Source organism: Adiantum capillus-veneris, chromosome 9 (genome assembly GCF_014529385.1).
Source record: "Adiantum capillus-veneris isolate H3 chromosome 9, ASM1452938v2, whole genome shotgun sequence".
Classification (NCBI taxonomy): Eukaryota; Viridiplantae; Streptophyta; class Polypodiopsida; order Polypodiales; family Pteridaceae; genus Adiantum; species Adiantum capillus-veneris.
The window spans coordinates 132,586,736-132,602,846 of NC_140939.1; positions in this window are offsets into that span (position 1 = coordinate 132,586,736).

Here is a 16,111-nt window from a genome sequence, read left to right on the forward strand (position 1 = left end):
TATCCGTGCTACAGGTGCTCTCATTTTTGGCGATCACGGTGGGACCTCAACTGAAGTCTCACTCTGTTGAGATACAAATCGTGAAGCTAGTTGATTTCGCCTACTTTGCCTTGCACTGTGTAGCCTGCTGGTCTGGTCCTGTCTCGTCCTCTCTCGTCCTGGTCTAGGCCTTCCTCCTCCCTGGTCTAGTCCTTCCTCGTCCCTGGTCCAGTCCTCCTTGTCCCTGGTCCACAGTCGGGGTCTAGTCACTTGCCTGGTCTAGTAGAGTTTAGACTTGCCTTCATCCAGTTAAAGGTCTTCTTGCCCAAAGTTTGGTTGGGTTTGTGGTCACTGCATGACACATACAAGGCGGTCATTTGAGCGTCAAAGCGCACTACTAAGTCCTCTGAAGTACTACAACAGAAGGCGTCAACCCTTGGTACCTGGTAGAAGTCCACCAACCTCTTCACCCATACTTCCACATACAGCCTCGTCCATTCCTCCATCAAATTCGGCATCTTCTAGGTCACCTTTCCCAGTGAAGCTCTCCCCCATTTTGTTACAGCAAGCTATTGAGCAACAGGCTCCTGAGCAAGAGGCCATGGAGGCGTTGGCCAGTGTTTTGGTCAAGGTAAACATCAAGTTTCCTACCTTCAAGGGACTCTTCAGAAGATGCAGACGACCATGCAAGAAGGTTTGTATCTCTCTCTATGGGTCGTGGTCTTAACAGAGAAGATGCTTATTTGGTACTCTTTCCATCTACCTTGGATGGCTTAGCAGACAAATGGTACAGTCAATTTGCAGAGAACCATTTTGCAACTTGGGCAGCTTTAAGACAACAGTTCTGTGCAGCATTCAGGCCAGGTGACTACTAGGAGAAGGTTTTGGATGAGTTGGCCAACATGGTGCTCCAACCAGAGGAGACTTTTGCAGAACTTATGACTAAAACCAAATCTCTGGTTGCCAAGCTTCCCCAGCAACCCAGTGAATTTACGGTTAAGAAGTGGGTGGAGAAGGCTCTTCCCAAAAATACTCAGCAAAAACTCCTACAAAGTCTCCGACCCGGCAGCACTCTGGAGGAGTTCGTCGCAACTGCTACTAGGATAGAGGGGGCTAGGAAGCTGTTCACCAACTCCCCTCACATAGAGACCTCCTCTGTGTTGTAGGAAAGTCCTACTGATCCATTGACTTCTTTACGTAGGGAACTTGAAGCCCTAAACCTACAACGCGCTCTTCAAGAGGAGAAATCAATCTCTCTTAGATAGGAGAAACCACCACATCTTGAGGCTTTGGACCAAATCAAGAGAGAGCTAGAAGAGCTTCAGTCTCAGCAGGAGACTAAGGCTATGGTATGGTGCAACTCGTGTCGCTCTCCAGGACATCCTCTACAGGACTGTCCCCTTCGGCCGTATTGCCACTTCTGCGAAAAGTCTGGGCATGAAGACAAGGATTGCTATTATATCAAGGGATTGCGGCAAATACAACAAAGTCTAGGTCCTTCTCTCCAACAAAGGATAGCACCTGCATCCAACATGGTTTCACCCTATGGCCATCAAAACCTGATGCCACATGTGCTGACAACACCTCCTATGCAAGGTATGCAGAACAACTTTGCATCCCTCAGCTTTTATCATGCTAGTACTCCTTCAGTTCCCCAAAGCTTCTACACGTCAGCATCCGGCCCCATGCAGCAGGGGCCGAGACCACCTCGCCCCTCCAATAGGCCAATTTTGTGCTACAAGTGCGGGGAGTATGGACATTATCACAGAAAATGTCCGTTGCCAGAAGTGTCCCCTCCTTGCCGATACTGCCCCAAAGCTAACATCACTATAGTAAGGACTGCCCAAAACAACATGCATCCACATGTGCAAGCACAAGCCCGAACCAACAAGAGTTTACATTCCCAAAGGTTAACCTCATCACAGTAAGCACCATTCCACAGGCCCCGCCTTCCACTCTTGTAGTTGCCTCTTGAGATGGGTTCAAGCAGGTGGAAGAGCCGGTTGGTGTGCTCACATGGGCACAAAGAGCTGCTCTTGGTCTCAGCCTCCCTGGCGGTCCGATTTTTTTCATCTCCAGTCACACAAATGAGTCAAACTCCCTTAGTAGCTGACAAACCAGTAGGTAGTGCCAAGAGCCAACCTACCTCTCTTCTACCAGACATTGATGGTGCTTTCATGGAAGCAGTAGAGGACTTGCAGAAGCTTAAGATACCAGAGCAAGATCTCATCAAAAGAGAGAAGCCTACAACAGAGTCTATCTTGAAAAACACCTTTCAGCAAAGTGTCACTGTACGACATGCTTCGACTTTATGCAAATTTTCGAAGTGACACCCTTTCCATCATCCCGTCTCTGTATCCTGTTGCAGGGCCTAGTGGCGGGCACCTACCTATGCAGCCCTTGGAGTTCTATATGATTTCTTATCCAACTGCTCCCCTCAACGACTACAAAAGTCCCCGTCTCACCGTGTCTATTCTTGGGCATCAATTCTCAGGCGTCATAGTGGATGGTGGATCTGGGATCAATCTGATGCAAGAATTTACTATGCTGGCCTTAGGTCTGCAGCCTACCCGCCCTGCTCCATTCATTGTTACATTGGCGGAGCAGAGGACAGTGTACCCTGTGGGCATAGTAGAGAAGGTGCCTCTGAAGGTACAAGACTTCACATTTAACTTGGATTTTGTGGTGGTCAGTGTTCCTCAGGTGGAGGGAGGATTTCCTTTGCTTATTGGTAGACCATGGTTGCGTCATACTAAGGCACTTCATGATCGGGGAAATGATGCCATGTGGATACATACTCCTACCTCCCCCATGCAACCAATTCGAGTCGAAGGAGGTATGGATCCAGTGGTTCATCACAGCTCATTGTCAGTACAGTCCAACCCCGACCCTAAGCAGCCCATCCCACCTGACGGGTCAGACGAAGACCTGCTGCAGTGGTTGGAAGTTACCACATTGATGCCATGCTATGTGGTCTCTATTCAAACCTCACCTGTGCCGGTAACACTCTCTCTCCTAGCTCCTCAGGCGGACACCAGTGTCCCAAGCCCTACAACAGAAAGTGTGTCAGTCAAAGGGCGACCCTGACAATCCTCGGCACGTCCTCTTAGCAGCTTGGTTATGGGACCATCCTGCATTACTTGATCAGGTAGTTTCTTTTATACACTCTTTTGAAGATGTTTTTGCTTGGTCGTACAAGGATTTGGAAGGGATCCCACCAGAATTGGGTGTCCACACTATCCCTCTGGTTGAAAGGGGTAAGCCTGTTAGAGGCCGAGCTTACAAGCTCAACCCAAAGTATGCAGAGGCTGTCAATTCAGAGCTCGAAAAAATGCAAGAGGCAGGGATCATTGTACCTGTGGAGCACTCTGAGTGGTTATCACCCATGGTGATAACGCTTAAGAAGCAGTCCAATAAAATCCGTATGTGCGCCGATTATCGCGCTTTGAACAAGGTAAGGTGGTTTATCCGATTATCCGATTATCCCAGATGGTTTTCCCACACCTTTCACTGAGCGAGTGCTAGAAGATGTAGAAGGGCATGTATTGTACAATTTCATGGATGGGTTCAGTGGATACAATCAGTTGGGCATCCATCCAGGTGATCAGATTAAAACGGCCGTCGTGACTTCCTGGGGTATTTTTATCTACACTAGAATGTCGTTTGGGTGGAAAAACGCTCCACCTTCCTTCAATCAAGCAGTATATCTCATATTCTGTCCTTTACTTACAGATTATCTTCGCATCTTCATGGACGATTTTTCGACCTTCTCAGGTGCTCAATGTTCAACCCCACGCTCAACTCTCTGTTGTCTTCCTCAGGTGCAGAGAGGCATGTCTAAAGCTTAATCCTAACAAATGTCATTTTTTGGTCACTGAGAGCACACTTTTAGGCCATGTGGTGTCTGCCAAAGCGCCTGACCTAGAGAAGATCGTGGCCATCTTGAAGTTACCACCTCCCATCAACCCTAAAGGTGTTCAGATCTTTGTAGGCAACACAAGCTATCATCGCAGGTTTATACGAATGTATGCACAGGTGGCTCAACCATTGACTCGACTGACTAGTGCTACTCTACCCTTTCAATGGTCAAAACCTAAGGCTGAAGCATTTGCATACCTAAAAAAGCACCTCACTGAAGCACCTATTTTAGTGGCTCTAGATTGGTCTCTCCCTTTTCATGTGCATACTGATGCCAGTCAACTGGCTGTGGGTGTTGTGCTGACTCGGCCTAGTAAGGAGTACAACCTGGATCGCCCTGTTCACTATGCAAATCGCCTGCTCACCAAAGCAAAGCGCAACTACAACACCACAAAAAGGGAAGGTTTGGCTATCGTGTATTCTTTACAGAAGTTTCGTCATTACTTGTTAGGGGTTCACTTCACTATCATCACAGATCATCATGTGCTACGCTATCTTCTGAATAAACCCCAAGTTGCAAGAAGAGTCTGGAGGTGGCTACTGATATTCCAGAAATTCGATTTCGAAGTAGTTCTTAGTCCAGGCAAGCGGCACGTCATGGCCGACCATCTCTCTTGCATACATACAGGTGAGCCCGATATTGGGGTTGATGATGACTTTCCGGATGGTCATCTCTTTAAGGTCGACACGACCCCAAAATGGTATGGAGATGTGTTACATCTGCTGTCTACTGGCCTATATCCTGAGAATGCTTCTCCCTTACAAGAAAGAAGACTCTCGCTGAAGTCTAGACCCTTCTCTTTGATTGCTGGACAGCTCTACAAATCTGGGCAAGATGGTGTGCTGCGCAGGTGCGTCTCCCCTCATGAAGTAGACCACATTCTGGAGGATGCACACAGTGGTCCTACAGGTGGCCACTACCCTGGTCACATCACGGCGCAAAAAATCTTACAGACCGGCTTATGGTGGCCCTATATATTTAGAGATGCTATTGCTCATGTCAAGATTTGTGAAGTTTGTCAGCGATGTGCACCCAAGCCTAGCAAGCAATCCAATAGCCCTCTGAAGGTATCTATGGCGTGGTTGCCCTTTTGAGCGATGGGGCTTGGACTTTGTTTGTCCAGTAACTCCACCTGCTCAACTCGACAATCGTAAGTATCTCCTGGTAGCAACGGATTATGCAACAAAGTGGGCCGAAGTGGTGGCCACCATCGACTGTACAACCGGCACTGTCGCAAAATTTGTATGAAAATATTTTTTGCAGGTTTGCGTGCCCTTTGGAAATCACCAGTGATCGAGGTAGTCATTTCGTCAACAGCTTGATCTCCACAGTCCTCACGAACTACAAGATTTTTCATCGCAAATCTTGCTCTTACTATCCTAGAGCAAATGGGCAAGCTGAGAGCACTAACAAAGTGCTAATCACGCTTCTCATGAAAGCTTGTCACCTGCATCCAACGTCTTTGGCTCAGGCTATCCTCGGCACAGGTTGGGCTTATCGCACCTCCTTCAAGGCAACCACTAACTACACCCCCTTCCAACTAGCAAGAGTGGGAAGTGTTCGTGTCACAGCGGGGATTGCTTCCGCAAACCTCTCTCGTCTCTCAATGTTAGAAGAAAGAAGGATGTTAGCTTCACATGCTCTCCAAGCCGAGCAACTTCATCGCAAAGTGTGACATGATCGCCATCTCAGAAAGCCGAAAATAACGCACGGAACACTGGTGCTACTCTATCAAGCTAAGTATTTGAAGAATCTGGTCCGAGCCTAGCAAGGGCCATTCATGGTACAAGAGATTTTGCCATAGGGGGCTGTCCAGTTAGTCACTCTGGCAGGGGTTCCCTTGCCACTGGTAAATGGATCAAGAATTAAGTGCTATCACTCACATGTCCTGAATCTTTAGAAATTTGGTTAGCTTTTCCCTCCACCAACAACCTTATGACTGTCCCGTCTTCACTCTCTCCGGCTTTCCATTTTTCCTCTTCTCAAAGTCTTCCTCATGTCAGTTCTCATCTCATATGTAATCGGTGTTATCTTTCAAATTCTCCTTGTTTGACAGTGTGCATCAATTTTGCTCTCCTCTCATTGATAGAATTGGGTTTTTGGAGTCCTACTAGGATCCACCGTTACTGCTCGGGTTGTTTCTACTGCCTCTCTATCCTCATGGATTTGTTGAATGTCCGAGGTTCAACTCTCGTCGAATAAGATCCTTGAACTTTGGTATTGTTCCTAACACTTCAAACCTGCTCTGTTGTATCCCCCTTCCCCTCTCTCTCTCTTTTGGTGAGCTTCACGCACACACACATCTAGATCCTTGCCTTTCTTGTGCGATCTCTTTCGTAAAACTCTTTCAGCACGCTTCACTCCTGCTGCCATGGTACTTTCATTGCTCTTCCCCTCTCTCTTACAATTACATGCAAGTTTGCTCGAAGCTGGTTTCTCTGACTTTTCTGATCGACCACATCCTGTTAAAGGAAGCATGCAAATTTTTTAAGCTAGCTGCACGTTACATCTTTTTATCTCTTCCTTTCTCCTTTCTCACCATACCCCTTTGTCCCTTAACCGTCCCTCGCCCCCTATCTAACTCTCAACCCTACTATCTACTGTCACGTGACACATCCCAACCCTATGTGTCCGTGGACAAGCTACACCACAGCAGCGTTCAGTCAGTCCAGTCAGTTTAGATAAGCACTGATCTGGCACTTTTGTGAGTCTATTCGTAGACCGTGCATGCCCAGTCACTTAGCATAGATGCATATCCTCCGGTTGCACACAGCATGATCATCGGAATTCCCATTTTTGGTTATTTTCACTTATTATTTTTAAGTGACTTTCCAACAAAAGTAGGTAGGGCAATTTTGCTAAGTTAATATATAAGCAAACCCCAAGTTAGCACTTTCTGACAGAAGAGGCAGCAGGAGCTTCCCGCTCAACAGACAACTTCTCAACAGTACCCCCCCTCAACAGTAGACCCTCGCCATCCACTCCTTCCCTTTGGCGTTTCCTCCCAGCAAGCCATCGCCTACAAGTCCTCTTGCCTGGCGTTTTCCAACCTCAGCAGATACATCCCAGCCAGCGTTTTTCAGCCTTGAATAGGCCTGCTGTTGCAGCGTTTCGAGGAGGTACATCAGCCCCTAGAAACACAGCCTGCTAGGTACAAGTCTTCAGCGTTTTTACCATCAGCGAGACCCCCGACAACTTGATCATTTTCAGCCATAAGTACAGCAAGAAAACAGTCCAATTCAGCCCCGAAACAGTCCAAGAATTTCAGCCTATAGAAGATCACAGATTTCAGCCTAAGTCGTCGTCGTCCTCACCGTCATCGCCATCGGCATAGTCCCATTGCATCTGTCCATTGCATACGCATTGTACACCTTTGTGCAATCAAAGTAGACCACTCTCGCCAACGAGAGTGGGGCCTTCGAAGGAGGGATTTACAACCTCTCGGTGTCGTATCTCTTCTCTCTCCTTCTCTCAGTCTCATTCACTTGCACGCACAATATCCACTCACTTTGTTCATGATGATAGCACTCTCCATAAGATGGAAAGCTCTCTTTCCCTAAGAACTAAAAGGAACCTTGAGCAATAAAGATCACTAATCTTGAGAAAATACAACATTCATTCCGCTGCACCTAACATTGGTATCAGAGCTTTAGAAGTGTTCTGCATTACTCATGGAAAGAACCACAAGAATTTTTTTTTGCTTGTTGCGATCGCACGAACCCAAGTTTACTTGGGCGTGGTGATTCCTAATCGTGTTTTGTTGAAGAGTGACAAGAATTCCAAGAAAGAAGGGCTTGTCCAGCCTCCCCTTGTGTCTCTTTTCACTCACTGAGAGCGGACCGTGCACTTAGCGGCCGGCCAATCGACGTTAGGTGGAAAAAAGCAACCTTGGTGTGAGCGCAAAGCCGCCAAGGGGTGAGCCCGCAAAAAAGAGTAGAACTCGGGTGAAGAGAAGATCCTTCTCCAACGCGATTTGCAAGCGAAAGAAAACCTCAAGAACCCCAAGAACCCAAGACCCTCAAGAGTCAAGAACCTCAAGAACCCAAGATTCTCACGAATCAAGGACCTCAAGAACCTCAAGACCCGCAAGAATCCAAGTTCCTCGTGAACTTAAGAACCCACAAGAACCCACGACTTCAAAATCATCACTCGAAGCGGAATGGATACTTCGCTTGGAGGTGATGAGCATGAGAGAGGCGAAGAAGAATTTTCCCCACCAGGAGGTTTTTCTGACCCTTCCCCATCTACGACACCAATTGCACTAACTCCTATGGAGGCTTTCAACAAGAGGATGATAGACAAGAAGTTAGAAGACAAAGCAAGAGATGCAGAAAGAAAAGCCTACAAAGAAGACATGGCAGCCATCGAGCATAAGTACCAAGAAAGAATGGCAGCCATAGCGCGTGAGAGTGAGCAAGCACGCTTGGAAGCCAAAGAACGACAAGCCAAATTGGATCATGAATTCAAAGAAAGACAAGCAAAAATGGAACGCAGACAAGCAGAGAACCAAGCAAGACAAGCAGAATTTTATCGCGAGAACAAAGCACGATTGCAAGAGATGTTGCGACTCTTTTCTCAAGTGTCAACACCGATGCAAGAGATTCGGGAAAAGAAGACTCTCTCAGTCTCTTCTTCTCCAAAGCATGACACACAGGATTTGCATGATTGTGTGAAGCATAATGATGTTTTGATTGACAATGATAAGCACAATGATTTTCATGATTATGAGAAGCATGATGATTTCAAGGATAATGATTTGCATGATGATTTGGATGAAAAAGACAAGCATGATGAATTGCATGAAGATGATGTGATTGTTCACAAGGATGATGTGTTAGTTGATGCTTTTCCTAGCGAAGCTAACCTCGTTGTAGATTCGATCAATCACGAAGATCCGATCTTGGCTTCCGAGTCGAGGTCCAAAGAACCCCCGCAAGACGATTCGATCATTCAAGAAGAAGCAATCTACGTGACGCATCCCAACCCTATGTGTCAGTGGACAAGCTACACCACAGTAGGGTTTAGTCAATCCAGTCAGTTTAGATTAGCAGTGATCTGGCACTTTTGTGAGTCTATTCGTAGACCGTGCATGCCCAGTCACTTAGCATAGATGCATATCCTCCGGTTGCACACAGCATGATCATCGGAATTCCCATCAGAATCCATTAGCATCAGTTAGGGGAATTTTCCAGTGCATTTTGCCTATTTTTCTATTTTTGGTTATTTTCACTTATTATTTTTAAGTGACTTTCCAACAAAAGTAGGTAGGGCAATTTTGCTAAGTTAATATATAAGCAAACCCCAAGTTAGCACTTTCTGACAGAAGAGGCAGCAAGAGCTTCCCGCTCAACAGGCAACTTCTCAGCAGTACCCCCCCTCAACAGTAGACCCTCGCCATCCACTCCTTCCCTTTGGCGTTTCCTCCCAGCAAGCCATCGCCTACAAGTCCTCTTGCCTGGTGTTTTCCAACCTCAACAGATACATTCCAGCCAGCGTTTTTCAGCCTTGAATAGGCCTGCTGTTGCAGCGTTTCCAGCAGGTACATCAGCCCCTAAAAACGCAGCGCTAGGTACAAGTCTTCAGCGTTTTTACTATCAGCAAGACCCCCGACAACTTGATCATTTTCAACCATAAGTACAGCAAGAAAACAGTCCAATTCAGCCCCGAAACAGTCCAAGAATTTCAGCCTATAGAAGATCACAGATTTCAGCCTAAGTCATCGTCGTCGTCACCGTCGTCGCCATCGGCATAGTCCCATTGCATCAGTCCATTGCATACGCATTGTACACCTTTGTGCGATCAAAGAAGACCACTCTCGCCGACGAGAGTGGGGCCTTCGGAGGAGGGTTTTACAACCTCTCGGTGTCGTATCTCTTCTCTCTCCTTTTCTCAGTCTCATTCACTTGCACGCACAATATCCACTCACTTTGTTCGTGATCATAGCACTCTCCATAAGACTGAAAGCTCTCTCTTTCCCTAAGAACTAAAAGGAACCTTGAGCAATAAAGATCACTAATCTTGAGAAAATACAACATTCATTCCGCTACACCTAACATCTACTCTCTTCCTTAACCCTCTTATCCTCTAGCCCTGCACCACCCCTCCCTAATCCCACCCTCTACTTCCCTCGACCCTACCCTCTAACCCCCCCTCACCCCGACCGTTAATTCCCTCTGCCCTACCCTCTAAAGCCCTCTCGTCCCTACCCTCTAAACCCTCCTTGCCCCTACCCTCTAAAAATCCCTCACCCCTACCTTTTACTTCCCTCGCCCCTACCCCTCTCCCCTCACCAATCCCCCTCGCCCCTACCTTCTACTTCCCTCCACCCTACCCTCTAAAACCTCCCTCGCCCCTCATCAATCCCCCTTTCGCCCCTCACCAATCCCCTCGCCCCTCACCAATTCCCTCGCCCCCAACCTCTTATCCCCTCGTCCCTACCCTCTAATTTTCTCGCCCCTCACCAATCCACCAGCCTATGCTCTAATTCCCTCGCCCTCCAACAAATCTCCCACTTGCCCTACCCAATTTTCCACTCTCGCCCATAGTCACAAGGGACGCAGTCCGGGACGGGGAACGGGGGACGGGGCTCAAATGGATTTTTAGTGTAAAAAAGAGAGCGGACGACAAGTGGGGACGGGAAGCCCGAAAAAGGGCGTCCCCTGTTATTGTGCTCTCGCCCCCTATCTAATACCTGTCGCCCCTACCCTAACCCCACCTCGCCCCTCCTGCAATCTATTCCATCGCGTTGCAGGTTGCAGCACATCCATCAAATGCAAAGCTTTTCACGATTTTCAACCAGGCCCTATTTCAATAAGTGCAACGCTTTTCACATCCCATCACGTGCAGAGCTTTTCAAGATTTTCAACCACACCCTATCTCAATAACCTCGCCCACGTTTTCAGTTTTGCACGTGTTTGAGGAACACAACAACGAGTTCAAGCAGAAGCCAAGAACAATTCACTATGGCGGGTACAAGCAAAAAGGCCAGAAAGTCTCGCTAGAGACCCATTGAAACATCTAGAAGTTCTATAGAAGAAGAAGATGTAGAAACCTCCAGCCATGGCCTCACTGATCTCTCCTCCACTGATCATAGTGATGAGAGTTACAAAGCAGCTGACTCCGGCTCTGCCTATGACTCTGACTCAGAGTCTTCTAGCCAACAGGAAGATGATGAACAGGAGGATGCTATGAATGACAAAAAGAAGAAGGCCATCACTCAGGTGCTAAGCCATCAAATTCCTCGGCACTTTGAACTTCCATCTGCAGCAGCAGCCTCATCCATCTCTTCAAGAAGTCTTATCAAAAGATCAGCTACATACGCTAGGTCTGTCAGCATTAGCAAAGGCCGATCTGTCTACTGATATTCCCATGGATATGGTGCATGAGGTTCTCAAGTTTTTTCCCAAATAAAGAGGGCACCCACTAACGGTTACACGCATTGGTCACGCTTTGGGAATGAAAAACTTTCCTGCAGTCAAACCGGCTACGAGAACCTATTCAGAACTTTCGAAAGATGCGACCATTAAAGCATGCAAAGAGCTACTTAGTACTAGTCATGCTGACTATGCAAGAAATAAAAAGCTCTGGGCCATTTTTAAGTACTACTTCCTAGTGAGAGCTGCTAAAGTAAGCAAGGGCAGATGTGACGTGCCTACTACGTTCTGTCACTGCGATGGCCTATACTGCTTCATCAACACCATCCCGTGTGGTTTTCATCAAATTCTATTTACCTCTTTACAGTCGTGGGCAAAAAGATTCAGAGCTCGGGTACAATCTGTGCAATCTAGCTTTCAATGCTTTGCAGCTCCCATGTTGGCCTCGGTCATTAACATACATGTTAGCCCCATGGATGTGGATGCGGATATGCGGCGTAAAAGCTCTAAGGCAAATGGGAAAGCTATTGAACAGACAAAGGATCTACCTAGGAGACCGAAGAAAAAGAGGGCGAAAGTAGTGAAGGACACAATAGAATCTTTAGTATCATTGCCAGTTTCGAAAAGCCAGCAACTTCGAGTGAAGCAACCTGTTCGACGTTCCTCACATACTCCCGCTACTGGTTCGATGGTAAGTTCAGGCACTACGGATCACACTATGCATGTCACAGTTGTGGCCTCTACAATGTGTTCCTCTCTCTACTGCTGCTATTTTTACTCCTACCACAGTGACTAGCTCCCAAGCCCTAGTTGGAGTTGCTTCTTCTCCTATGCCTAGTCCTGCTGCAGCTACTCCAACTGTCTCTACTCCACTAGAGAGGACTGCACCCAGTCCACCACGAGCAGTGCCACCTGCGGTACCACTTACCAGCCCTCTCCGGCCTGACAATGTTACAAGATCTTCCACAGTGTCGGACTCTACATCACTTTTTCGCCTATCTGAGGATATACTGCAAGAGTCCAGGCAAGCCATTTCCACCATTGAGCTTGGAGCAGAGCGGTTGGCAGCTACACACCAGCGTCACGCAGGCACTTACGCAACTATGGAGGGATCTCTGCAAGTTGCTGAGAGCGCCATCGCCGATCGAGATGCTACTATTTTCGCACTCCAACAGGCCTTGAAGTTAAAGTCTCAAGTGATTAATGACCTTCAAGCTCAGGTACAAGGATTTAGAGAACTGCTCTTACATGAAAATAGGGCAACCCAGCCTACGATGATGGGTATGGGGTATGGATGGACTGGAGCAGGTACACCAGTGCAAAATGCAGCAACGGGTCCTTCTCAGCAATTTATGGGACTCTACCCACAGACTCCAGTTCAGTACTACAATCCACAGTATCCTCAAGGGTGTTAGTCGTCACCATTGCCTCAGGTGCAGAACGTTCCTTGTTGCGACGATATTGCTGGAGCACACCGCCATGGCTATGTTACTCGACGTCCTCAGTACACTACAGGACAGGTGCTACCCTCTGCCCAGCAGAGGTGGCTGGTCCCTTCCCAGGCGGCCCAGTTACGGACAGGAGAGCCGACATACAGCAGGGTACCACCATTGATTTGATGGCTCCACCTTCAGAGACTAACGCTTCGGGTGGTGTGGCGACTATTCCCTTGGGTGACTACAAGGCAGATTTTTATAATGACAGTGATGTGCAGTAGAGGTTTCTTTGCGGTCGATTAGCAGTTTCAGTTGTTTCTCTCACCAAGACGGTGAGCAGTCTTGTGGCGGGCAACCTGTAGCAGGCTACAGTGTCACTTTCACAGGACACACACGTAGTACAATTGGTCTACGCTGGTTCACACTGGACGGACTCTCTTGGCTGGGCAGTGACACGTGGCAGCACGGATACGGACGGTGATCTAGTGGACATCGTGGCCAGGTCACCACCACTCAGTTTGGAGATAGATTTAGATGGCTGACATTTATGAGCCGTTGGTGGTTCTTTATGGTTGTACATATGAGTAGTAGCTGTTGGGTCATTAGATCATTTTTCTTCATATATGGTCTAGCGTCGTCGTCTAGAGTAGCGAGTCTATACACAGCACGTCTTCACCATCCCTGCACATTGCACATCTGAGCCTCGACACCCCATTGTACCTGTGAGTCTTGGGCTGGAGCTGAGCGTGTTGCCACGCCAGAGTCTGTATCAGTTCTTTGAGATAGTCGAGTCATATGTTCTGGTTTGCTTTTGTGTCTCTGTGAGCTCAGTTGTTCAGTTGTTGTCTATTGTTCCTTTGTTTTCAGTCTGTTTTGGGTGAGATTGTCATGCACATTGCACTGAGCACCCACTGTAGAGAGCACGACACACTATCCGCGCTACACACTCCTCGTCATACCAGCTATTCTGGGGTGTGCTCCCAGAACGTCGTCGCTGCCCAGGCTCAGTGTGTGGGTATACCTCTGCTACTGCATCCTATAGTGTCTTTGTCAATATAGATGTGAGGTCCCCTAGAGGTCTCCCCAGATCCTCTATAAAGTTTGTAGATACCATCTATGTAGACAAAATGAGTCTCCGAAGTAACAGTGTCTCGTGTATGCGTAGATGTCTGTGTCAGTCGAGCTGTGCTGAACTGGATTGAGATGGTAAACGTGAGGAGGGCATGATCTACTGCTACCCCAATAGGCCTGGCCCCGACCGTAAAGTCTTGGATAGAGGGTATGAAACTAGGCTGGGCCAAAACATAACCCAATGTGCTAGCCCCATGTCTATGAGGAAAACAAGTGAACCCACTCGACACTGGGAATCTATGGAGGCCATTCAGGATGGCCAATCCATGTGCAGTCCCCAAATCTGTCAAGGTATTGTAGAGAGTTGTTGCTCACAAAGAAACAAATGCAAGCTCTCAACCATGTCTCTAACAGTATTTTAGGACCCTTTACACATAGGATCTTATGGACAGGAAGACACCAAAAAAGAAAAGAGAAATCCACCACACCGCAGCCTCGTGCACCTATCACCATTCCTAGGGGACCTACTCTCTGCCCCACCTTCAGTTTTCCCATTATTTGTATCCTACATTTGTTTCTCCCTGACCTCTTGTTTTGGTCCCAAGAGACTTTCATTGTTGTAGCTAGGAAACCCGATGAAGTGGCTCGAAACAAATTGCAAAACAATTTCATCAATACCTTCAAAACATGCCAGCACAAACAGCAAAGCAATGAACGGCTAAACATGTGCTACTACTCTATCTGCCAATGAAAGATAAATTTCCGCTTTTCAGTGATATCTATGCCTGCTTGATTCAAGATACTGGAAAGAACATAGAGCAACCCTGCGAGCTCGCTACTGCTAACAACCCCCCCCCCCCCCCCCCCCCTCCTCTCTCGCTGCCGCCCCCCCTCTCGCTGCCTTCGCGCTGCCGCCCCCCCCCCCCCCCCCCCCCTCTCGTTGCCCTCGCGCTGCCGCCCCCTCCCGCCTGTCCTCGCGCGCGGCAGCCCAGCCCACACGCTGCCCTCTCGCGCCGCCACAACCCCCCCCCCCCCCCCCCCCCCCCCCCCCCCCCCCGCTGCCCTCTCGTGCCGCCCACCCCCCCGCCCGCTGCCTATTGAACTGCCACCCCCCAACCCGCCTTATCCGCTCCCCCCCCCCCGGCCTTCCTCTTTCCCGAAGTTTCCCTGAAATTGGCTCTGGCGGCATTGTTTCTTTGGACAGTGCTCGGCACGCTCAGTTGCAGAGGTTTTTTCTCCGTTTGCTTCTTCACCACAACAGTAGACACAGATGGAGGCTCCAGCTCCGCCACAGAGGAACTCGTCCAAAGCCCCCTTGCCTGACCCCGCTGAGCCCACCATTCGACTTGCTCTTTCACCGATAGAGCAAGCGAGCCTTGCCCCACTGGTAGAGCGCTTGCAGGCGACTTCTATTATATGCAAGATTCTCGGCACCCGACCTAGCAGAGGAGAGCTGCGTGACCTTCTCTAGGCCCGCCTTCTCGCAGAGGTGGACAAGATCTTGGACGTACAGATACTCGGACGAGGTTACTATCAGATCGAGTTTGAGACCTCCGAGATGGCGTCCAAGGTCATCGCCGTGAGTTCACTGACCATCCGAGTAACACGAGCCCACTTTTGACAGTGGAGACATGGTTTCGACCCTACCTCGGATGTTCTAGTAGAGGAGACAGACATCCCCATCTCCGTCTGCTTTCCGGGTTTGCGGAGGGAGTACTTACCACTTTTGTCCAGGATAGGCTCAGCCATTGGGACTATCCTGGAGACACCTCGCACGGCAGCCTCAGTAGCTGCCAAGGCAGCTGGCATTCCCTAGGTTCGCGTTTTGGTCAGAGACACTCACACGCTCCCGAAGGTCATTCTTTTGCCTCGAGTGAGTGAAGGTTGGTTTAGATAGAGTGTGGAGTATTCGGGCCTCCCGAACCAGTGCTTCATTTGTCGACAGATGGGCCATCTTGCGAAGGCCTGTCCACGGAGGAGACCTCGACCTACACCACAGACTCAGCCCCAGCCTGCAAGGGCTGGCCAGCAGCCACAGACAGAGACACAGCACTCACACGCAAAGCCACCCTCTGAGCCTGGGGCTCCAGCGGAGGAGGGATGGCAGCAGGCCCGTGGTCGACTACGGCAGGGGCCACAACAACAGCCTGGCACTCAGACTGGTCCCTAGGCACCTACCCAGCAGCAATGGGTTCCCACGGGGAACCGGTTTGGTCCTCTTGAGCAGGAAGAGGTCCCTGTTGGAAACCCCCACCCCAGCCTCACCCTAGAGTTCTCCCCCTCCTCATCATCCTCCCCCCCGCCTCCTGCTCCCGCCGCCTCTTCCCCCCGCC